General features: G+C 35.6%; 1 pseudogene; it reads right to left on the reverse strand.

Moving 5' to 3' along the window:
• Window positions 1-18,241: 18,241 nt before the first annotated feature.
• The window catches only part of LOC128015713 (gamma-aminobutyric acid receptor subunit gamma-3-like), a 114,941-nt pseudogene continuing 106,710 nt past the window's right edge, over window positions 18,242-26,472 (reverse strand).

A 26,472-nucleotide genomic window follows, 5' to 3' on the forward strand; every position in this document is an offset into this window, starting at 1 on the left:
CAGTGTGGTCTACTGCTGCTGTAGCCCATCTGCTTCAAGATTCAATGTGTTCTGTGTTCAGAGATGCTCTTCAGCATACCTTGGCTGTAATCAGTGGTTATTGAGTTCTCCTCCTTGATTCTCCTTTGACCTCTGGCATCAGTAAGGCCAAGGGTAGCCAACATCAGTCCTGGAGAGCCACAGTCCTGCAGAGTTTTGCTCCAACCTTGTGCTGGAAATTGAACGATGCTCTGTGGAAGTATATAGAAGCATTCATAAACATGCTGTATGAAATTTGCATATGAATATGGCATTTGTCTAATCTGTAATCTCCCTTATTTTGATGTTGAAAAGGATGTGGAACAGGAAAAAATACCCAGTAAGCTGTGTAGGAGGCTTCTCCTGACACGGCAGTTTTACAATGTGAATTAAACTGTTACTCTTTTGTTCTACCAAGAAAGTACTGTAATTGTCCTTTCAGCTCTCTGACCGAGTTTGCTCTCTCCCTGATTGTAGTCTGTGTCTAATTGTCATTGCCCTTATACCCCCAATACAACTGCATGCTGAGTCCCATATTAATTAGAATGGGATTTAATGGGTTATGTCGACTGTAATTAAGAAGTTGGGTTTAGAGCTTAGGGGAGACTCAGTGGAAGGTTTCTGAATAATCGAACCTTGGTCTGTAGAAGCACAAAGTAATAAGACACAAGATGAGATCAGTATTGGCACTGTCAGTCAGAAACCTCTGTGTGTTTCCAGGGATGACCTTTGAAATTCATCCCCAAAACAGCGTATGTTTCCAGCTCATTCCAAACCAAATAATTGCAAAACAAACCAGGATGGCATTTCAAAAAGGTGGAGAGGCTAAGAGAGAATAAACTCACTTTATTGCTTTATATAATGTGTCATTTTATTTTTGCTTTTATATATATGCACGTGTGTGTGTGTGTGTATGTATAATTTTATAAAAATAATTAAATATTATTTTATTTAAAAAAATATTTTATGTCCAGGAATCTATATTAAACCTGTAACAAGCTGCGACTTCACAAGTTGTTGATTGATAGTATTGAAATAGTTTTCTGCCAATCCCTGTGGCTAATGTTGAGGCTCTTCTTGTATCCATAGCTACAGCAACGGAATGTCGTATGTTTTCCTGTTGTTGTGAAAGGGTGCTTTTTGAGGCTTTAGAAAAAGCCAGCTACACAGACACAGGTGCACCAGTCATGTCAGTGGCAGTGGCAGTGAAAGCAGTGTAGTCACTGTGACGCTCTCATTAGCCTTCCCTTCAGCTACACAGGGGCAGCCAGGGGTTGCCAAAAGCTTTCTGCTGTCAAACAGATACTTTTATTCATTTATTTATATATTTTATTTTGTATATATACTGGCTGGGTTCTCTTAATCTTGTTTTCAAGGTTTGCTCCTCATTTCATAGTTCATAAACTTATGTTCTTATGATGTGCAAAAATGTGTACACATACTATATGTTGTATGTTAAAAGGGCAAGAACAACAGTAGCTATAGCTGAGAATACATACTTGCTAAACTTGGACTTAAATAGAGGCAACAGATACAAGGAGCACCAAATTTATAAACATCAAACCAAGTTTCTATCTAACTAAATATTTAATCAGGGTCCTATTTTGCATATACATACGTATTTGAATGTTGTTCACTGTTCATGTTGTTTATGCCAAATTATGACCCTACCATCTGAATTTTGCAGCATCAAATGAGACTCATCAGACCATGCAACCTTTTTCCAATCTTCTGTTGTCCAATTTTGGTGAGCCTGTGTGAATTGTAGTTTCAATTTCCTGTTGTTAACTGACAGGAGTGGCACCCGGTGTGGTCTGCTGCTGCTGTAGCCTATCTGCTTCTAGGTTCAATGTATTTTGCATTCAGAGATGCTTTTCTGCATGCATTGGTTGTAATAAATAGTGGTTATTTGACTTCTCCACCTTCATTCTCCTAAATAGTATTTGTAATTAAAATAAGTGTGTCCCAAATTTTAGTACTGTTGTACTATAGTTAGGCAAGTGTTCTATTTCTGTTATTTAGAATAATATTTGTTACTAGGAAGGATTAATTTGCTTATTGTTTATTTATATTTTTGATAATCAAAATCAATGATAACATTTATCAATTATGCTTGGTCATTAACTTTTAACACATGAAGGTGTTCATAAGCTGACTTTTCTCAATGTACATTCCCACACCCACGTTAATGTTCTTATTTAAATTTTTGCGGGGTCATATGTTCTCACATATATGTGCATGATATGTGCAGCATTTCACATATATAAAACATTTCAAATATATATATATAAAATCCATTTTTAATCACACACTGTTTTCATTTAGTCCTTATGTCTACCATGTTGGATGTATTTTTCTCGGAGAGAAATTGCTTCTCCGCTGTATAAGGAGAAATGTCAAAAAATGTATAAGGAGATAAGAAGGAATTTTTGGAACAGCTTTCATGTTGAGAGTGCTCCAAACACCTCGAGCCATCATCTGTGTGCCCATCAACAGAGATAGATATGGAGCTGATTGAAATTAAGTACTATGTCAGAGATCCTGAGCTGTGGATACATTTATCTTTTAAAGGATAATAGATATTAGATCAGTGATTGCTGTACTCTAACAGCACTCAGCTCTGTGGGACACACAGAAAACACAGGGATTTTCTCTGATGGGTGTTATTTCAGCTTTGATAGCTTTGACTGTACACAGTGAGAAATATTGCACTCAAAATGTTTAAATATTTTATCTTCATCTTATCTAATACTGTATCTGTGTGTAGACCTAAGATAGTAGGCCTTGCTGAGAAAATTTAAATGATCTCATGAATAAACGGAGCTTTTAGTATCACATTAAACTTTTGAACCAAGATGTGTTTTAAAGATGATGAGAATGAGACCTTGGGGAATTGAGTGTTTTTATCCTATAGAGGAGAAGGATAGACACAAATGCTCATGACCTCTGTGACTGTAATGATTGTCTTTGCTCAGAGCAAATAAAGATTTGGAGAAGCTGTGGCAAGACTGCTGACCTCATTCTCAGGTTCGCTGGCGAACTCAAGGAGTTCCATTTAGGTTATGTGAGACATAGTGACTAATCTTCCCTTCTTAGAAGATCTGCATAATTCTCTCAGGATCTTCTTCATTTAATGATCAGGATGAGTCGCTCCCTTGTCATCTTTTTCTCTTTCTTTTCCTCTCGCTATCCTGCTATCCTTGCCTCCCTGCCTTTTCATTTTTCCCCTTCTCTGGAACAGGACTAGAAATGCTCCCACAGCTCTGGTCATGCTATGAAAATGCAGAATCCACAGATTTCTGTGTCTGTTGTACCATGCAGCACTTAGAGGAGTAGCTGTACACCTATATATTTCAAGCTACTAAACTGATGCACACTGAATATCATTTATAGAAATAGAATCTGCTTATCTATGCAGTTTTTATCATTGCCATTCAGTTTGGTGTAATTCTATAAAATGTATTTATTTATTTGACAAATTTGACAGAGAACGAAGATTCTACATTAATATTGAACTTTCAATCTGGAAAGATTGTTTTGTAATATCTTTTTTTTACAATTATGAACATTTTATGAATACCTACTAGCTATCTTTTTGAAATAGTTAATGCTCATTGTGATTCAAAGTGTATCTGCATTGCTCAGGTCAATCTAGAGGTGTTATTTCTTATCATAACATTACAAAACAGTATACACAGTAACAGAGTTTGGATGGTGGAGTCAGTCTGTCCTTTTTTAACCTTTGCATTGTTATCCAAAACCTCAGTGAGAAGAGGTGACCCATTGTCCGCTCACCCTATCAGTGACACATCTTAACAGCGAAGAACATCTTTTCTGCTCCGTCAGCAACACACCATCTGTCACATCGATAGGTCCTTTTAGCAAGAATGGCCTTGTGAAAGTGTCTCTGATGCACCGAGTCTTCATTTTGTGAGTGAGCCATGTCCCACGAGAAGCAGTTTCAGGACAGAATAACCTTCATACTGTGCCATAACCTGTGTGGCGTGTAAAGTACTGCTAGTCTCTGTGTTTACTCGCTTTTTCTTTAAATCAGTTATGCATCTTGCATTGACATGTTTGATCACGTCTCTACATATAATTATTGCAAAGCTATAGTTAATCATATAGCTTTAATAGCTGAACCTTTGGCCAGTATAAGACTTTACTGTGTTGTCTGTACAGTTTTGCTATTTAAACCTTAGCCTTCTATTATTAGTGATGACCATTGGACCTCTTTTTAAAAAGCTGTAATAGTGAGATTTTTGTGTAAGCTATTATGAAGTCTGAATGAGAAGACTTTGAGGCAGCAAGAAGTACAGTATTCCAACCAAAACATTTCTCTAAAGTAATTGCATATCTTGAATACTGAACACGCAGGGAGCTTGAGGAGCATGACTGAGGCAATACAGTGATCTGTCACAACACATTAAAGAGCTACACATTGGTATTCATTTATAAGTCAAAGAAGAAAAAAAAGATGTTTATTGTTATTTTCTTCAAAATTACCTTTTATCATTGTATTATATAGAAAATCCTGGTGGAAACAGGCTTCCATATTTTCTTGTCTCTTCAAATAATAATACAAAAGCTATCATAATTAGAATTTGATTATCTCTAATAATAATCCTATGTTAATGAACACTACTTATAACAATACCTGCCCCTATTTCTGCAGAGTCTCTTGTATTTTGATATGGAAATCTAATACACTCCAGAAACAATACAGCTTTTATTTAGTGAACAGCTCGACATCAAAATCTTTGATCAATGATAATCAGATGCATGCCCACAAGGATTGAAATGTCATCGTTCCACTTAAAGGTTAATTTAAAAGCAGTAAATGTTACAAACTCTACGCCTTTCAGTCTGTCATCTAAACATTTACAGGAAGCTGTGAGCTGTTTTGCAAAAGTCTCACAGGTCTCACAGTTCAACATACAGTAAATCCAAACTGTAAGATTCACCAAAAAAAAAAAAAAAAAAAAAAAGATTAAATAACTTTGTTGTGAGAAACAGTACCTTCCTATAATATGGGGTGTGGGCTTTCCATCTGTGTCCAAAAGTTAAATAATCGGGGCAAAATAAAGGCTAATACAGTCTGCTGAAGTATTCTAATAAATCTCTTATTAGTAGACATCCTAATTTGTATTCTGAACATTTTCTTATGTGCACAAGGGATTTATCTCACTGCTAAACATCCCTCTAAAGCTTTTCTACAAGGATTTGTTTACTGCATTTCAAATCTTACCAGGATAGCCTAAAAATACATATGCATAGAGGTCTTTTGTCCTTCATGTTGATAGCTTAAGGATGGCTTGTGGTCAAGGAAAGGAATTATATCTCTCTTGTTTATTGAGGAGTGAGTGAATCTCAACAGTCCTCTCAGCTATGATAATAGGAAATCATGCATACTAATCCAAACAGCTTTGTGTCCTCAATTTAATTCAGTTTCCAAGGCCGCAGACACATATATCTCTATCTTTAGGGAAATCATATCTTAATCTGTGGGATCTACTGTTTTTAATGTTAAAAAGCTCATTTGAATTGCCTTTTATGTTGGTTTTACCTTCTAAACACACTTCTAGAAGTCTTTACAGATTTCTGGATCGAAGAACAGACGCATGCTGTTGAAATGATCTTGATTATTTAAATGCACTTCATTTCTGACACTTGTCATATGTGGTGTTTACCAACATGCATATAGTTATTATGAAGTGCTTCATTCAGATTCCTCAGTGCCACGGTTTCGAGAGATTGTATAGCTTTAGTTTACTTATTAGTTTATTAGATTAGTTTGTCTATAATGCAATGCATTTTTTTTTTACACGCTACTTTTCCTGTTGTCCTCAGAGGAGACAGACATTTCTTTTAGTCACACTTTATATTGTTCATGCTTTATTGTAACTGTAAATCAATTGTTTTGTGAAGTAAATGATGAAGCATTATTTATGCTTAATTCCAAACTTAACTTTGGAGCTGCTCGTAAATACTTTTTTTATATATTAGTATAAATATAATTAATTATATTTCCATTTAATATGTGTAACAGAACGTAAAGTATGGGTAGTTGACAATGGACAAGTGGGCAATTTCTTATGCAATAAAGAACAAATGACCATTGCGTAAACAAACATTTAAGCAAAAATTATTCATAGATCCCTAGCGATTGGCCTAGAAAATATTATTTTGTGAGTCCTATTTTCAGTAGTTAGGTAAGGATTGCCAAATCTGTACAGATTTATTTTATTTTATTTTACAATTTTAGCACAGTGATATGTAAATTTATGACAAGTGATTTTTGAAAATTGAGCCTGATCAGATAAAATATTAAATATTATTAAATATATTTTTGTTCATTTGAACATATTTCTGTGTTTTATAGCTCATGAACAGGACAGTCACGCAGCAAAACTATTTCCACATTTTACTTCAAATTAACTTGTAAATTAACTTGTAAATAATTTAATTAAACACGATTTAATATTTAAAATATTATATTATCTTTCTTCTTTTCTGTCTTCTCTGTTGCTTTTATTCACGTGAATCCCAGAGAAGTGGTGCAGAGCATATAGGACAGGATTTGAAAATGTGTCAAAGCTCATTAGTATCAGATCTGCATCCATTAGCCAGACCTGCCGATGCCTTGCGAGAGATGAGAGGATGCATTTGACAGAGGTTTTGGATGTAAAATATCCCTGCTGACATAATAAGAGTAATGGAGGGTGGGGAACGTTCATGCTCTGTTTATAGGCTATAGTGATTCTCGCCCAAGAAGCCTAAGTTGATCCTACTGCAGAAAGCCTACTGTACAATTGATTCTAAATACTTTATGTGACAAGCAATACTTTTTTTATCAGAAGTTATTTAACCTTTTTATTTCATTCACTTCCAGACCTCCAGACCTTTGTTTATTTTTCTAAGGCGGGTGTATTGTTGTATGTGCACGGTCCTGACAGTGGTTTTGTCCTTTTGTAAATTGGACTTCTCTTTCCTGGTTTTAGACACATCTGGGCATGTTTCCATGGGAACACCCACTATCTCGCTCCCACACCACAGTGTGGTGTCAGACTAAAGCAATCAATCTACCGATCCCATCAGGCTGAGGAGAAATCTGATCTATTAGGGAGCGCAAAGCAGAAATCCAACCTCAGGGTAGGTCTGTCAGCGTGGCCCTGGATAGAAGCAGAAGAGAGACAAAATCTAATAATTAAGAGTGAAATGCCTCTTCATAACAGAAGGCATCAGTTGTCCTAGAGAGAGAAGGGGTTTAGAAAGATTAAACTTCTTCTAGTTAGATTCTAACCACAGCTAAACTTTATGCTACAGAAACAGAAAGCTGTAGGTGTATTTAGTACTTACAGCAGGTTTTGAATTAGTTCACTAGAGATGAAGATTGATTGAGAAGTTTGGTAATAACGATTCGAATGCACCACTTTTATGGTGCTTTTTCTGTTTAATTATTATTATTTTTTATTTGTTTGTTTGTTCCACAGAAGAAATTAAGTCATACTGTGTTAACACAAACAACAGAAAATAATGATTGAATGTTAATGTTCATTTAATTAATGTTATTTTTTTTTATTTTTTTTGATGAACTATTCCTTTAAACAAGTAAACAAACTAAAACCCATCAAAATTTGATTTTACTTTTCATGTGCATGCTTCCTCTGAGAAGGAGCCATATCTTAAAAGATGAAAAGCTAATGGAGGCTACAGAAGAAGCTTTCTGGAGAGCTCACTGCGTACTGATGTATAAAGCCTGAAAAGATGCATTTCAGATAGACAGATTCCATTCAGGTTGCTCCTTACCTACTGAATAAGTGAATGTCCAAAGACTTCATGTTAGACAAACAACTTTCTGAATAAAATATTTATTCACCTCCATTTTCAAATCAAAGGCCCCATGTCTCAGGGAACTGGGTTGGATGTTGTGTTATGTTACATATACTCTGTACGTTTACTAGCAGTCTATCTTTAATTTTTAACGCTTCCAGCAATCGCCATCTATGTTTAAAACACTATTGCAATCTGACACATTGTCAAAACATATCAGAACAGAGTTATTTGCTATATGACTTTCCAAAGTGACTGAAAATGGTCATTAAGATGTTTTTTTTTTTTTTACTTTAAACTGATACTGTATATCTGAAATATGAGTTTTATATCAATAATAATTATTTCTTCAGCGAAAATGTTGTCTTGTCTAAATTTAGGAAAAAAATATGCAAAAATTAAGCATTGCTGACAAGCAAAAACAGATGGCAAAGAGTTACATTTATTATGGATAATTATCAAACAAACAATTCTTCTTCTAAGAAGTTCATTATACTAACATTAGGCTTTTAGGCAGTTGCCAGGCAACATAGCAGTTTGGCGCATCAATACAGAATGTGTTTACAGGTGTGTGTGTGTGTGTGTGTGTGTGTGTTGTTTTGGTTGTTTGTTATATGAGGGGGGCTATTCATTTTAGAATTTGTTTTTTTTTATGCCAATTGCATTTGTATTTTTGTAAGATGCTGTACTGTAATTAAATTAAAGTGTTCAGAAAGTCACAAAAGTCACATGAGAGAAATTGGACAATGGCTAAAGGCACTAAATCCCTACCCACGAAATAACTGGCGTTAAAGTATATTGGAGAGTGGCACTGTTCCTGAAATGCCTGAAGACTTAGTGTCACTGTCAACCATATCAGAAGCCTGACAGTACGGCACCCCACAATTTCTCCAAACATACTCTGATGAGAAGAATACAGGTTTTAGAGGGCAAGTGTCAACGTGATGCTTCTTTTGATCAGAGCTGATAGAGGACTTCCTCGCTCTCGACTGCTATAATGAGTTATTTGCATATCTATGACTTAAACATATTTCAATCACAAAGGCTTATAATTTATAAACATGTATCAAGTAATTGCAGGGAAGGGAAATGAGATTGCTTCTGCCTGAACCTAATTGGATTTCTTATCAGAAAATCATGTACACAAAGAAACAATGCACCATTGTTGGCTCTGAAGTTAATCTGAAATTGTTCTTTGTGAACTATAGCATGAGACCTCAATAACTGATTATTTTATCAAAGAAGTACTTCACTCTATAATGTGTAATATCTCATTTGATATTAATTATTGATGATAAACAGTGGCCCAACATAGAATCCAGACACTTTTGAACACTTTAACAGCTTCTGTCATCTTTTATTCATTCATCCTTGCGTTGTTCCTAACTCATAAGACTTTGGTAAGTCTTTGAAACACAAATAAGACTTTTAATGAAACCTAAAAGGTTTTTGTCCATTTATTGAAAGTCTAGGTAACCAAAACTTAAAAGAAACAAAAAGGTCATAAAGGCCTTATAAAATGAACCCATATGAATCAAGCAGTTTAATGCAATCCTTCTGAAGAGATATGATCGTGATCGTTTATATCATGATATTAAATTTAATGATTTTTTATTTACATCTAAACAACAGTTGACATACATGTATATACAGTAGCACATTACATGATAAATTACATTTTTATTTTTTGAATTCCATTACATTAGATACAAAATACAGAAACAAACAAATGATGCTAATGTTTGTGAATTGTTTGTATTTTACTAAATAAAAGCCACAGGGTGTTTTATTATATAATGCAAAACACTTCATGCATTTTTAATTGTGGTTTAAGTTTCCAAATACTTTTAGAGCCACTGTACATAAAAAGCTAACTTTATTTTATTATTTATTATTTACTGTACTTCTGTTCATATATAAATTCTCTAAAGATTAATTTAACAACACATGTAACCTGAAGCTTGAATGAGTTAATTAAATTTAAACAATTTAAATACAACTGACTTTGTACACTTTGTTCCTCCTATTAAGTTTCATGAAGGTTCCACCTGAAAATCCCATGAGACATTTTACTGAAGATCCCAATGGCTTTCTCTCTGCCCTGTTCTGGGAGTTGTACTGCAGAATGATCAATTGTCCTAAACTGAGCAAGCAACATCAGCAAAAGAAAATTAGACCTTGATAGAGTTAGTCGGCTGGTTCATCATTGCTCACAATTCCCACTGAACCATTACAATTCAAAGTATAAGCAATTAGGGAAAACACTCAAGCATATTGCATGTGTATTAAAAGCTGCAATCATTAATGTTTTCACTTACCATACATGTAATAATACACATTTGTCGTTCCGTGGGTCAAGCTGCTCACATTAGTATTGAAAAAGGAAAAACTTCCTGAGAAAAGTCCAGAGAAAGCAGAAAAACAAATCTAACATTTTCTTTCTTTCTTGTTCCTCACTGGATTTTCACCTTCTGCAGAGGAATACAGAAAAGCAGGTCCTCTAAAGAAAATGTTTAAAGTGTTATTACTGTTATCACTATATATTCAGAAAGAAACTTTTAAAGACACTCTTCTAATTAAAATGTAATTATGAAGTGGTACTTACCGTCCACTTTTGAGATGATAATGGTTGAAAGTATGACTATAATAATTTCTGTGCTTTACTATTTCAATAATGACATAATGCTTGTACAATCAACTTCCACTTTCACCTCCAACTTGCTATTACTGCACTAATCAGTGGCACTATTTTAATTTGGTATGTCTCTTTCAGAAATTATGAGTGAATGGAAACATTTCATGCAAGGAAAACATTCCCATCAAACAAAAGGTTATTCTCGTCAAATCTTATTTACAATAAAGCACAAAGCCTGCAATTTGAACGGGTCAGCAAATGTCTGTTCAAACCTTTAGACATGTTTCTCAGTGAAGATGTCTCTCAGGAAATTAATGTGCCTGTTCTGACTTTTCATGACATGACTTTATTCAATTTGCTCATTGTCTTCCCTGTTGCCTTGGTAACAATAGCTAGTTGAGACTTCACTAAATAGAAAAGGGTAGATTTTGATTGCTCCCCATACATTTTGCAATGCTGAATGAGTGTTGAAGCTTTAAAAATGTGTTAATAGAGTTTAAAATGTGGAGTACAGAATGACCCAATCCATTCGAAGACTCAATCCTTTTTCATACACAAATAGACGAACACCAAAAACCAAAAAAAAAAAAAACTCCTGTGTGACACTGGTCGCTCTGTTAGAGCAAATTTGTCTCTGGGTGGACAAATGTCATGTTTTCCTCCTCTAATAGATGTGACAGAAGAGGGACTTGAATGAAGGCTCTTAGTGCTGGAAAGCTAAGCAACTGAGCTGTGAAAGCTTTTATGGGATGGGAAGGAAGTGCAGTATAACCTTAATAGATGAGACGCCTATAGCTCAGCTGTATCTGTGGAGCGTACACAACGCTGCACCATTTTTCATGTAGAGGCTTGTTGCTGCTGATGGACTTTCATCATGCTTTTCTATGGAGGCAGAATGCTTGGTTATGGGAAAGCTGAGAGACAGACCGTGACGTTCTGTCCAGCTATATTCACAAACATCCATCACCCAATCTGGAAACCAGGCTTCATCAAAATATACAGCAGCATGTGTTAGAAGTCTGGAAGTGACAGCAGTGAAAATGATGGAAAGAGAATGACCAAATAATGTCACTGTTACTCTGAATCAGATGGATGAATTACAGAAATAACTGGGTCAGTGATAAACTAGATTCATGAGATGATGAACAGGAGCAATCTATTAAATATGCAGTTATGTATTGTAAATATGTGAGTTGCAAAAATAACAAGAAGAAAAAAAAAACATTTATACAATTTTAAAAACCAATTCTGATATACAGTATTGAGGATTTTTACTGATATACATTTTTCATTAAAAGTGTATGTCAAGGACTTGAATGTACACATCATAATAATAAGACAAAAAATATTTGCATGTTAAAATATTTCATAGAAAAATTATGTTTTAAAAATAAGAATGCATGAATTTTATACTTATAATTGTATACTTTATCATATACTGAATATACAAATATAGATATCTAGGATTAAAATTATGAACAAAAATATATAATTGAAACAATTTACAGTATATCTATACTATGACATAATGTACCAAGGAATTGCTTCCTGCTTGGACCCCAATGAATTGGTGGAATCTTTTTTTCTAATAATAATAATAATAATAATAATAATAATAATAATAATAATAATAATAATACAAATTTTTCTGAAAAAGTGTACAACATAAGAGTCAGTATCAGCCATTCTTTAATGTATTTTAAATAATTATCTCAAACCTAATCATATACATTTATCAAACTTATCAAAGAGTTGTTGAAAATAGAGAATTGCAATGTATGTGTTTAGATATGCCTGAAGATGAAGACTAGTGCAATTATTTTTTAAAGAATCAATTTCATTAAGATGAACACAGAATCAATTGAATCAAATGACATAGATACAATATTGATGTGTAGTACTGTCAGTACAATCAGGTAATATGTCATAAGAGTCATTTTTATCTGCTATTTGTGCATTGACTCAGTTGGAGTCGCTCTTTAGATTGCAAAACACTTGAAATTCTCATGTTCGCAACATTCACAATATCATGAGCCTATCTTTGTTCGATACATACAGTAGCACCATATTTTTTCAGTTGTCTGAAAGCTATGCGTAGGTAGCAATTGGAGAATGCAGTTTTATATATCTATGAAAAAAAGAAAACAAATATTGCTGAGACATTAAACATACTCCCTTGCAGTACCTGGGTTAGAGGGACATATGAATGTTTCATTCTGAGTGCATACTTTAATAAAAGATGTATGCTGTTTCTCAGCGAATAAGTGTTCCGCACTGTTCAGTCTGTAAGCGGATGACAAAGGTAAAAATTCACCACCCCTACAAAAACACTGCACTGTGTTCTGGGACAACGAAGACAAACTTCATAAAGTAAAAGCCAAATGGAGAGTTAATAATTCATAATTCTAGCCAACTGAAACTGTGAGATTAAAAGGGTTTTGGGGCAATTTAAATTAGTATTTTATATTTTATTTAGGTGTTAATATGTTATGGACATGAAAAAAGAAAAGTGTTTACAGTATATAAAGCGATAAAATCATTTATACATTCAAATGAATTCCCTGCAGGAACAGTGAGTGTACATATCAAAGGTTTGGAGTATGTGTGAGGTTAATAAAAATGAGCTGTTATTCTGAGATAGGAAGGACTTGACCTGTTAATATTATTGCCTGAGGATATTTTAATCTCCCAAACAGAGCAGAATAACTTACTTTTTTTGTAATTAATTCATTGCAAAAACAGCAAAAATGTTTGGAAAGGCGTTCAATAATGCAGTGCAGTCTGAAGGAGGATCATCATAGGACGTTTTCTGATATTAAAATGAATATGATGCATTAGAGTTCTGATCCTTGTCATTACACTGATGCAAGACACTTTATATTTCACATAGCTTTATTCACCAAAGGTCTCTTGGTTTTAGTTTTTGTATTATTCTTAATAAAATGGAAATTGTGTCTTTAAAAAAATAAAATGTCTGTTTTCAGTGTTTTTCCCAAAACACGACTTCTTGCTTATTAAAATAGAATATAACTATTTTTACATACAAATGATCCCCTTTAATTTTCAGGTTGTGGACAATGTCATTATCCCCTATAATGTGTCATGAACATTCACATTTTACATGAAAACTTTAGCAAAAACCTGGAAATTGGGTGAGGGAAATTTTAAGCTAGTAATCTATAATATTACATTGAATACAAATCTCTTGATGTCTCATTTATAAATGTTGACGGGAAAACATATCTGAGATATCTTAATGGTCAATGTGATATAACCTCTGCAAAATTATCATTAGCAAGAGTTGAGTGATTATGACAAATGGCATGTGAGTTAGACAAAGAGTTAAAATGTCTTTAAAAAGTAGGTCAGACACTCCAGTTCCAAATCAGTCATCTCTCATCTTTGGCTTCACTTCATTACACACAGAAGAACAACGTTCCCATAGCAACCATTCCAAGTTTTGTGGTGGAGAGATTCAGTCCTCATCAGAATAGAGGGAGGAAGAACATCTTTTTTTTAAAAAAAAAAAGCCAATTCCAGATGTCTAAATGAATTTTCATTTCTAATTTGCTTGCTACATTACATATTGTTTTTACTTAGACGGCCACACCTGTCTGTATAAACAGCAAGCTAAAATTTAGGGAGGATTTATGTTAGCAGTGTTATTCCATTCTACAGAGAGACAGCCACAAATTAAATAAGCATGTGACGCTCAGCAATTTCAAGGGGCCTATATAGGCTATAGTTAGTGAGCCCTCTATAACATTTGTCATATTACAAATGCCATTTGATATTGCCTTTGCCTTTAAAAAAATAAAATAAAAAGTGATTAACAATATGTAATATCATGTCTCTCCAGGGTTACTGAACTTTAGTTGGACAGTCTTTCAGATGAAATGTCAGATACATCATTATCTCTTATTTTGACGTCATGTATCATGCATTCATTTGCCCAGGGAATCTGATCTGTGACATTATAAATGTAGTCAGCCTCCCTGTGCATTTCACAAATACTACGAACAAAGTTGGTAATGCTCAATGAATTATTTTGAGAGCGGGGGGCTTTAGTGGATGCATATGCAACACGTACAGCATTAACCTACTTTTAAATCCCCAGTTTTGTGCACTTACTTCTTCTGATGTTCTCATTGTTTATTTTCTCTCAGAAAATAAGATTTTTGCACTTTTATTTGTGCTTTGCTTTTAGCTGAGATTCAGTTTGATCTGTCATCTACTGCTGAGTAAGCTGCACAGCATCAAGAACACATTAAAACGCAGATGTTGCTTTCTACCAGGCAGTGTTTTTAAAGGAATAGTTCACCGCAAAAGAACCATTATTCATTCACCCTCATGTCGTAACAAACCAGTATGGCCTTTATGCTTTAAACATCAAACTGATTCAACTGATTCATTGAAAAGATTCAACTCAAAGGAACCAACAGCTGAATCAATAATGACTATGAATATACATTTTTGAGTGCACTATCCCTTTAATCGGGTTGATAGCACTGAATATTAATAATATTTTGATACTCAGGCACTGAGGCTGTTATTGACAGCTGCAGGGGCAGAAATCAATATAAAATAGACTCTAAAACATTCTCTTACATCAGTCTTACTGGACCATGTTCCATTAATTCCAGTGTTGAATAAAAAAGACGAATGAATAAAAACAGTAAAATCTTCCAGCTAGCCAAAGAAACTTGCTCATACTTACAAAATACTTTTAATTTGTTGTAAATACATTGAACTAAGTCACTTATAAAGTGCAGGTAAGATTGCAGTGATATACAGAAATGGGAAAAAAAGAAAACAAACTTTAATTTCACATCCTCTGATTCAACTCTGCACTTTACAATTCAATTATAAAAAGAACTACATTTATGAAAATAGCACAAGAAATAGAAATGAGTTTATAGACAGGCCAAAAAACTCACAGACACCCTCTATTACCAAATCCAAAAGACAACCCCACTGACAACACTGCACATTGTGAGCACTCACAAACCATAGAAACATGAAAAATACACACCAAATTGTCATTTTAAACACAAAGCAGTAATCTACAATGAAAGGTTGTGTGTTAATGTGAAAAAGAGGTGCACAACATGTGTCTGCATTAGTGGGGCAATAAAAAAAAAGAGTTTTTATTATCAATATTATTATCGCTATCGGTACGGTGGTTATATTTTAAGACTATTCCCCAGAACAGTACAGGCCACTGAGATTAATGTATTCAAAGATTGCTACTAATCTGACCATTTGAAACAAAAGGGTTTCGGACACTTTAAAAGGTGAGGAATTACAGTGTAATTGACTGTACTGTAATGCATAAACAAATCCCAACAACATTATTGAGCAAAATGAATGATATGAATGGGAGGAGCCATCTTCATAGCAGATCAGTGAATGAGATTTCTTTGGCATTCAGCCTTTAACAGTTGACCTGCAGTTTGAAGTTTTTATTACTTATATGTAAATTCCAAGGATGTAAAAGAAAGTAAAATTAACCGATGACCGCTTTTAAACCAGATTTATCTGGTCTGCCCAGTGGCTAGAAGGATGCTATAGGGTACGGAGTCTTCAGTGAATACGTTATATAATTAAAGATAGCATATCCACCCTTTTAAAGGTCACTTGAATGTGTAATTTCTTTTTCTCTTTGTGAAGAAAAACAAAACAAAAACAACTAAACATTGTATTTGTTGCACTAAAAAGACCCCCTGGCTTGAATGGGGAAGAACGATATGTAGTAGTGACAAAATACGACCAAATAAGCTTGAAATACATCAAGGGCTAATGCACAAGATTTTCTATTTCCTTCCTCGGAGTACTTCGTCATTGGAATTAATATCATTATTAGGCCACTATAAAAAGCAGTATAATTAGATTTAATTCCAGCATATGGCTTTAGGTAACTAACATGACTTTTTGGCAAAGTCTTATTCCTTGGGGGTGAAGAGCAAAAACCACTGCTCTCGAATGATGGTTGAACTCGAACAAAGGTCAGTTTGAAGCTCTAGCACCACTATAAATTAACAGCTAATAATTATTGTACGTCAAACAAAATTAACAGCCGCAATAACAACGTTGAAGCACTCACAGATTATCATCAAACAGAATTGCGAAACAGTTCAACACCTTCAAGAAGCCACAAAAAAATAAAAAAATAAAAAAATATTATTATTATAGCATCATGAAATGCAAGAGTAGAATCAGCTTGGCAGCAAATCACAGCACATTTCTGGTTATTCAGAACATAATTAACAGACAATCCTTAAAAATATTTCATTACAAAGATGCTTGGCACAAACTGAGTACAAATATGAATCAAATAAAAATGTGACTTCAAACACTAAAGTTTGCCATACTGCCCATACTGACAGATGGAATTACTTGATTGATTAAATGTTGATACCTTCTGTAGGCCAGGTGTATTAGAGCTGGTGCCAGAATAGTAGAATCCACAGCCCACCACAGTGGTTCAGATTGAAAAATGCTCCATTAAAAAGAAAGTGGGGGTGGGGGTGGGGGGGACTACAATCTATGAGGAAGAAAATAACAATAATATTGCCTCTGATGTGCATCATGCATTAACATATTACCCATGAGATAATAGTGATAATGAAGATCATGACTACAAAATAATTAATAATAAAAAAAAAAACTAAGGGTTTGAGATTGCCTCAGTGTTTTCAGCTAGCGTGAATCCTTTGGTAATGACTGCAATTTGAAGTGATCCTTCTGTCTTTCTTGAATGGATCATCTCACAGTATCTTTGTGCAGGTGACCCTAAGGCAACTCAGTAACAACTCTTATTGTGAATTCCAGTTCGGTAATGAACACAGTGATTATGTAGGGTGTCGTACTGCAGTGTGCTGAAGATTGTTTGATAGCACTTTACAACAAACTGTAATTCACAAACATAAACTAATGCATTAGGTATTATAGACTAACAGTAAGATACACTTCCTGCATTTATTAATCCAAGTTCATTTTAATTTATACATACCAATTATTTTTTACATTTCAAGTTGTATAATTTAAATAGTTAATTTAAATGTTGTTCATTGTTACTTCAGTGGAACATATTGCATTAACTAATGTTAACCATTTGAAACGTGTGAAAAGTGTTCCTGATCATTAGAATTTAGTTTTTTTTTTTTTTTTTGGACATTCCTTTTTATTACTAAATAGATATGTCACTCAAAAATAAATAAATAAAACCTGCCAGTATCTACTCACCCTCATGTCGCTCCAAACCTGTATGATTTTTCTTTTTTCAAAAAGTATTACCCAATTTCACTGCATGGAAAAGCACAGCCTTGACTACTGGAAAACCTATTGTACAGTATATGAGAGTGAATAAAGGATGACAGAATTTACTTTTTGAATGAACTATCCTACAGTAAATGCAATGATTTGCAACCTGCAGTGTCAAATGTATTGCCACATCATAGGATGGGCGGTAGATGCAACTCCAAGAGAGAAATAAAATCTGTAGATAATACAAATGTGCCTACAAAGAACCAGAGACACTCACTTTCCTTGATTTCCTTTGGGTGGTTTTGATTTAGCTATGCTTGGTGTAAACATGAATATCAACTATTGTGCCAACTCAGGCTGAACTGAAGGGTGAGATTCTATGGAACTTATGATCCATTCTATATATGCAATTTATAAAAATAATAGATTGATGCTAATAGACTTTAGGCATTTCAAAATAAAATATAATGTATTATATAATATATTAATTTAACCTTTAATTAACCTCTCTGTTGTGTTGAAAAATGTGCAATACAAATATTAGCATTAATGTAGGGAAACATTTTTGCAATCTACATACTTATTAATAATCCAAATATTTTAAAATGGTTCTTCTCTCTTGCCATTATTGTGCTGATTCAGGGTACAGCTTAATACTATCATATATCATGCAGTGATGATGCATTTAGACATGTTAAATGCGTCAAAATAATGACTGACTATAACTAAAGCTTGAATAACAAAACTCCAAAATAAAACCATCAGCAGTCAGTCAAGACCAGATGATGCTCCTGCCATCATTTCTAAGATTTCTCTGCCTGATGGCTTCTCCTCCACTGGAAGGCACTTTATTTGGCTCTGCAAGCTACGCTTACATGAAAGCCGTTCTGGTTTTGACTGATGGCTAGATGACAGTGAACAATCTACCAGGGTTGTTAGGGACACCAAAAGTCAGAGGGTCATGCTATGCAAGGCATTTTCTTCTCACGCTGTCTTGGCCTAAGGATTTTTCACTACTTGACTCCTTACAGCTGCTCTCTCACCCATAAAAAGAAGAGATTGTGTTGAGAGGAAAATTGTGAATCTTTTTTTCCCTGGTACCTGAAGAACAGAAGGCAAAGAGAACTGCAGCCACTTAAAGAGCTTGTGGCGATATTCTTCTTGACCATATAAAAACAGCCTGGTTTTAAGTGTTTTGATATATCTTCTGTAGCTTTCGGTTCCTGTAGCATTGTCTAATTTTCATCTCCTACTGGAAAAGTCCTTGAATCACCACAGCTCAACTCTGATGACCAGTATCCGCTCTTTTTTTTCCCCAGTACCTTGAAAAGTCATGGTTCAGTCTGTTCTTTGTGTCTGCTATGACAAACCCAAAAGTCAAGTTCTTTGTGTAGTGAGGTGTGTGGGAACGCTAAAGATACAAGTAGCCTACCCAGTAGACAATATTGAATAATAGAAAAGAGGTGGGAAAGAAGACACGAGAGTATGCATCGAGTTCCAAAATGTCTATATGCACACGGCCCTTTCGCCACGCTCCATCTTTGCACTCTTCGTAGCAGCAGAAGAAACTCTGGCAGTCTTTTCCGTCCAGGCACTCATAAACACAGGCATCATCAAACTCCTGCCAGTACATGGAGTTGTTGAGTGTGATGACCGTGGGAGGAGGACCCACATCCAGTACGGAGTAGTTCTGTTGGACAAAAACAACATCCTTTTAGAATTTGAAGGGCTTTCGTTGATTGTTTTTTGTGTGAAGGGCTTTTGAAGATTGTTTTTTGTGTGAAGGGCTTTTGAAGATTGTTTTTTGTGTGACTGCAAATCATCAATGGAGTCATACATTTGGACTGTATACAAAATTGCATCCAAAAGGATTGAAAGTTTAATTGAAGTGTATGCTTGTGAATGTAATCTATGCCGTGAGCAAACAAATCCTTCAGAGTGGGCTGTCAATCAAAACATAAGATCATGATGGCTTCTAAGAGATTCCCGCTCACTTGAACTAACAGCGTTCACTCCAGTGGACAAGTCAATTGCAGCATCAATTTCTCAGGGGCAGGTACGATGACTTTAAAATCTGAGTGTGGTTGTCTAAATCCTTCAACTGAACCCTTTTAGACCACACAACGAAAACTCTCCAACAGTTATTCATCTCATTATTGTGACATAACTAGCAAAGCATGATAATTACAGCACTGAATGATAATCTGTGTGAGATCACCTATAGGGTAATATTTGTTTTGTGTAAAATTGCTATGGTAATTATCCGTGCTTCTCAGCAGAGATAAGATCTAATCAAAATGAGTGATCGGCGAGCGAGTGGGAAAACTTAACCTGCAGAGACTGTCACCGGAGAAACACAATGAATATAAAGTAAGATGTGCTTGCTCAACCATAATTTAGCATCACATTACACACATAGACAAAGACTAACAACGTCAGCCTAAGGAAATCATATTTCCATACCATACCATAATGAGATCACCTATATCAAATACATAGGAAAAGTGACTTTTGTCAGTTTACACTGGATAGTAATAATACATCCCGATATTGTGAGGAAATTATAAAGTATAACGATCGATTCTGTCTTAAAAGGCATTAGCACACTTAACAGACATTTCATGTATTTGAAAGGGAAAGTAATGTTCCCTTTCAGTCAGTCACGTTAGACATTTTGTTAACATAAGGGGTCTCACCTGGGAGTCCCAAACACCTCTGAGTAATAAAAAACAGGACAATGAACACTGGCGAGTGGAATTTGCATGCCCAATCACTTCCTCCTACACACGGGTATATGAGCTGATGTCAGCTTTTGCTTAAAGCTCAAACTTACTCACCATTGGACAGGCCGCCTCCACCCTGCATGCGATGGCCATCCTACAAAAACATCAGGTCAAAGCACTATATTACACAGGGTAGTTCTGAGCTGAGGTTGATGCAGGAATTGTGCATGGGGGCCGACTTTGCCTCTGTGTTAATAAGGTCGCATCGTAGATCCTTAGCCAGGCGATGTCCACTTTGGTGGTCCAGGAGTGCCATCTCTGGCTGAACTTTGCACAGATGTGGGATGCAGACAAAGTGCACTTTCTCAATGCTCCTATCCGGCCTTTCTGACAACACTGTCATGCTTTCTCAGACAGACTGAAAACAGACAGAGACCATCAAACACATCCTGTCTCTTAAGACAGAACTTCTGAATGCACACACCTCCATCAAGAGGGTGTAGGACCTGGAATGATTTTTAGTCAGCAAAGTGTGCCTTGGATTCTGGCTGGCTGACTCTCATGGTATCCTGAGACCATGGCCTGGATAAATGCCCAAAATTCCCACCACTCCTTTCCAGTACCAGGCTGTGAACTTGCAAGCACTTCCTTTGGAGAAGGCAGATCCAGCCCTTATACTGCTGTGTCCTGTTGGTGTTCTGGTACTTGGTGTACCAAAAACAAGGTGAACCATTTCCCTTAGGAATGAGGGGCTTACTCCACTCTGAGTATGCCTCCATCTGGGTGCTGGTGCATGGCGCCTCTTTAGCAGATATTTGTAGAGCCGCGGGCTGGGCGACACCAAAGCCCTTTCAGGCAAGTCGTGCCACTCGGCCGCCATCTTGGCAAAGGCTCCTCAACTTTGCGCATTCGTCAGTGGAAACAGACGATAGACTAAAATGTTTCCAGGCTTGACTGTTAAAAGCAGATGATTGGCTTTCCAGCGGGAGTGGCGGGACATGTGCACATAGCCTCCATCTTTGCCGTTACGGGTTTTCCTTTTATAGTTGAATTGAGGATTGAGGAAGTGGCATGTCTCTTATAAACTGTCTCTGGCGACACCTGACACCTTGTGAAGTTTTACAGCCTCTGGGTTTAACCAGTTTAAGAACAGGAAAGTGGCAGGAAGACCAGCTTGGAAGATTTATCCCTACAGCCATGTTCCTCATCTGACATACCCTGGACTAAGCATCCTTCAACCCCACTTTGGCTACAAGGCTCAGCGGAGGAGCCTGACGGCAGGCTCAGTACTTGTGTTTGCTTACCCCTTTGGTCAGCCCCTGTACTGATTACCTTCTGGTGTGTGTATTCTTCATGGTACAGTTTCCCTGTTAGTAAACCTGTGTCTTCCCTTGACAGAATTACTTTGTCTCTGCTTTGGTAACAGTTCCTCCCCTTTTCAGGCAGGACCTTATACAGAGACTTATGTCATATGTAGTACTGTCTTGCCGGTCAGTTCATATGGGTACTCTCCACATACCTTCCTTTGGGCAGGATGTGATCTCTGTAGTGTCCTTCTCCACATGGACTTAGGCACGTTTCCCTAGTGTATGACAACTGGTCACAGCTGGAATTGAGAGAGCTGAAGCCCTCTTTCTTAACTCTGGGTAAAGGAACAGCAGCTGTGACCTACCTTGCTGTAAATACGGTTTTCAGTCCCCTTTCAGAACGAAAGACTACTGGGCTCATGATGGGGCACTGCTGAATGGCACCTCCTCAGCACAACCTGAATGAGTGGATGAACGCCCCCCTCTTATATACTGTACCTGTGTGTAAGGGGGAGTGGTTGGGCATGCAAATTTCACTCGCCAATGTTCATGTTTAGATGTTCTGTTAAGATGTCAGTGTTGACATAATGTAGAACTCCTTTAGGGAACAAGGTTTATGTACATAACCAAGATGATTTAATGACTTACCTTGCACATCAATGCCAGAAAGACAAACCCCTGCAAAAGACAAACCCTAACTTTTGAAAAGAAGTGCCAAACCGTACTGTTTCTACTTCAATGCCTCTTGCATTATTCCACTCTATTTAAAACTAAGATTTTAGTTTTCATTTAAGCATAAAGATGAAACCTTTGAAAAGTGTTCAGAAGATCAGGAGTCCACAATTAGAGCCCGCAAATGAAAACATCCCTTACACATTGTATGAACATGATGCATAGCTTTCTCCTAGCTTTGATTAATGCAGAACATTGTGCTCACCGATCTTTTCGTCTTGTTGCAGGTTGGTCTGCGAGCACTGTAGGAGTAATAATTGAGTGTGGCATACTCCATGAGAGCCGCGAAAACAAACAGGAAACAGACAGTGACGAAAAGATCCATTGCTGTGACGTACGAGACCCTGGGTAGTGATGTCCGTGCCACTGTGCTCAGCGTTGTCATGGTTAATACCGTTGTTATTCCTGCACAACCAAAAGATATTAGATGGAAAACCTAGTAACAAGGGAAATGCTTGCTAATGAAAAATATGAGCTAAACCATCTAAACTGTATGCTGACATTGTTAGCATGTGTAAAATGTAGTTTGATATCGCTGCTGAATACAAAATACTGTTATTTTTGTCTCTAAGCAAATTATGTGATGCCACTTCACTGAGCAGACATTATTAAGTTCTATCTAAGACTCCATTGCACGGGTTGCTATTGGACAGGTGTAATAGAACAACTCTGCTCTAAAACATAATAAGCTGCCTCACTAGGCTGCCTATCTAGTGCCTAGCTAGGCTTGAAATGCTCTATGAAGGCAGTATTTTAAAACAGGCAATATGAGAGAAACTGAAGTAATGCAATACTTTAATACCACAATAGATCACCGTTATTGTTTTTAACAGAAAGAAAAAACAACAACACTATTGTATGGCTTTATTATTATTTTTTCTTTCAATCTGACACCTGTCCAGATGCTGAAGTCAGTCTGCTGTTTTTGATAGGAACAGTGACACCTGCAAATTAAAAAAACATGCCACCCACACAAATACTCAAACACTCTCAGAAGCGTAGACATTCTTGGCTCTACTCTTGCATGGACATTTAGAGTTGCCTCAGAGAACCTGTGACTGTGCTCCTGTTTTGCAAGTGTTTCTATGGCAACAAGCAAGCTTCATCTATTTCAGACAGAAATTTCACACTACATTCCTTTTTCCTCTGCTGTTGCTGGCCACAGTGATTATCTTCACCTGACTTCCCAGATACAGTAACTCTTAGTTAAATGACTGCCTGCCTCAGTCAGAAAAGCCTGTGAAGGAAATATGCATTTCAAAATGGCACTCTTTCCTGAACTGCTTGGCTCCATTTTAGCAACATTAGTTTTCTTGTTTCTCTTGTCTGTTTTTGCAATGGATAAGAATGACATAACTCTCTGAATGTTGAAATGACAATAATGCTGTATTTTCTGTACTTATCAGTGATGGTGCCCAGGGTGGGTGGGAAGAGCAGAATGATTGTAGACTGCCTGTTTGGTGTATTTAGTACTTCTTTGCTCATTCCCCTACTAAATTCCAATTTTCCCGATCTTTTCCAACTATTAATTTTGAATATAATTTTATTATTCTCAATAGAACACTTAAAACTGTTTAAAGGTTTGGGGTTGGTAAGAAGGGCGAATGAAGATTCTTATGATTAACCAGGCTGAATTTATTGGGTAAAAAACAAAATATATAGCAAAACAGTAATATTGTGAAGTATTATTACAATAAAATAACTTTTCAAGTAAAAATTTCAACAGCCATTCTTCAGTGTCACTGCATTCTTCAACGCTATTTATTGGAAAAGTTATGGTTAGTTGTGGTTAGCTGAATTCATCTTTGCTGATTAAATGCATTAAAAGTCTTAAGGACCCCAATCTTTTGAACAAGATTTAATTTTTTATTTTATTTATCTAATTCTATTTATTTATTTTAAGAATTTTAATGAAAAGGGTGTCTAACTGTGTGGAAGATAATGATGTTAAAATAATTCTACATGGACTATTGACTGACTATAACTAAATATAGTCATGAGTTTCTATAACTATATATAAAGTCATGTAGATTTAGTCATGTTAAATAATACATGCTACATACAAAGTAAACATGCACCCAATTTGAATTAATAGGTATCACTTTTTTAGTTAAACCCACTAACAAGTATATACTGTATAGTATTAAGCAAATATACGTTTATTTATTTTTTATTTTTTTGAATGGGCATGCTAATGCCCCTAATCTTAAAGAGGAGAATGCAGAAGAAACTGACTGCAGAGAGGAAGCTGCTATAGCAGAAAAGGTCTGAATCCCTATTATTGCATATTGCACAAACGAGTGACTGTTTCAGTGCCCATACTTTTTGGCCATATATTTAACATGTTCATTTATATTTTCTTCAAAGACTGACTGACCACCCTATACTTGACACCTCGCTATTTTTCTGGGTTCATCCTGTTCTAACCCGACATTTCCACAGCAGTAAGCCCAAGCCCTTTCTCTCTCTCCCACATTTTATCTTGGCTGCTTGGACTTCATCAATCAACTGGACGCCTGTAAAGCAAATCTCTACTTTTTCTTCCTACTCCCTTTCTTTCTATTGAAGGTATAATGACTTCTTTTGTCAGACAGATTAATTGCATTCATCCTTCTTTTTCTACTCAGAGTATTTTGCAGTTTATGTCTTTTTTTTTTTTGTGGTCTTTTCTTCCAGTTTTCTTAGCATTTAGCTATACCTATTTTTGTCTTTCTAGGATCCTGTAGTTTTGTGTGTGTGTGTGTGTGTGTCCGTCACTGATCCTGCTTGTTAGCTTGAGAATACTCAGTGGCAACACCATCTCAGACCACACTTCAGAGGTAAACAAACAAGACAGACTGAGGGTGGCAAGCTAATCAAGTTACATCATGAGACAGATTAAAAGCTTTTCTAAATTATGCTGCAGGGTACATTCAACATCTCTCGTTGAACAACATGAGGACACATTTAAGGAGAAATAACATGGTCTAAACAAAGCCACTAAAAAACATACAAACAAAAAAAACACACACATATAACAAGTTTTTTTTTTTGAATAAATAAATAAATAAAGGTGAAAAAAAAAAGAAAGACAAATTACCTTGACAAAAGCGACATTTGCCAGGACAGGACATTGAATTAATCAAAGCAGGAAACTATAAAGAAATGAGTAAAGCCAACAAAAAAAGCAGATGAAGCGCTTTCTTGAAACATAAAAGAATGTGAACAAATGGACACAGTAAAAAGAAAACAGATTTTCCTTTTATAAAAACACACATATATAATAAAATATAAAGACAAATACTTTACTGTAACTGTCATTCATTCTCATAATATGTGAACTTGGTTTATGAGTAAAACAAAACATTTATTCAATGAAAATTTGCTGACCCTCAGGGCATCCTGGATGCAGATGAGTTTGTTCCTTTATCAGATTTGGAGAAATTTAGTATTAAATCACTTGCTCACCAATGAGAGTTCAAACAGCTGATAAAAGCATCATTTCCTCATTTCCTGTTGCCCTCTCACATCAAAATTCTCTGATAAATTTGTTTAGAACATTTCTGTTTTTTTTTCCCCCCGCTTGTTAATCATGCTTGATCTGGAGCTTGATCTTCTGATTCAGACAAGACAACATTTTTCAATGGAGAAAGCAATATCAAGGACAGAGGACTTTTGTCTGAAGCAATGGTCTGAAGTTCAAAAAAAAAAAAAACAACATTTGGTGGATTTATTACGAACACACAGCTTTTTGCTTCACAAGATGGTAACTGATAATTGAGTTGTCTGGATTATTTGTGGATTATTGTGATATTTTATCAGCTGTTTGGACTCCCATTCAGAGCAGATGATCCACTGATGACTGAGTGAATTAATAATAAATTTGTACAAATCTGTTTCCAATAAAGAAAAAAGACAAAAAAAAAAAAAAAAAAAAAAAAAACTCTGACCTGAGGGAGAGTCTTAATTGGGCGAACAA

Source organism: Carassius gibelio, chromosome A6 (genome assembly GCF_023724105.1).
Source record: "Carassius gibelio isolate Cgi1373 ecotype wild population from Czech Republic chromosome A6, carGib1.2-hapl.c, whole genome shotgun sequence".
NCBI classification, from domain to species: Eukaryota; Metazoa; Chordata; class Actinopteri; order Cypriniformes; family Cyprinidae; genus Carassius; species Carassius gibelio.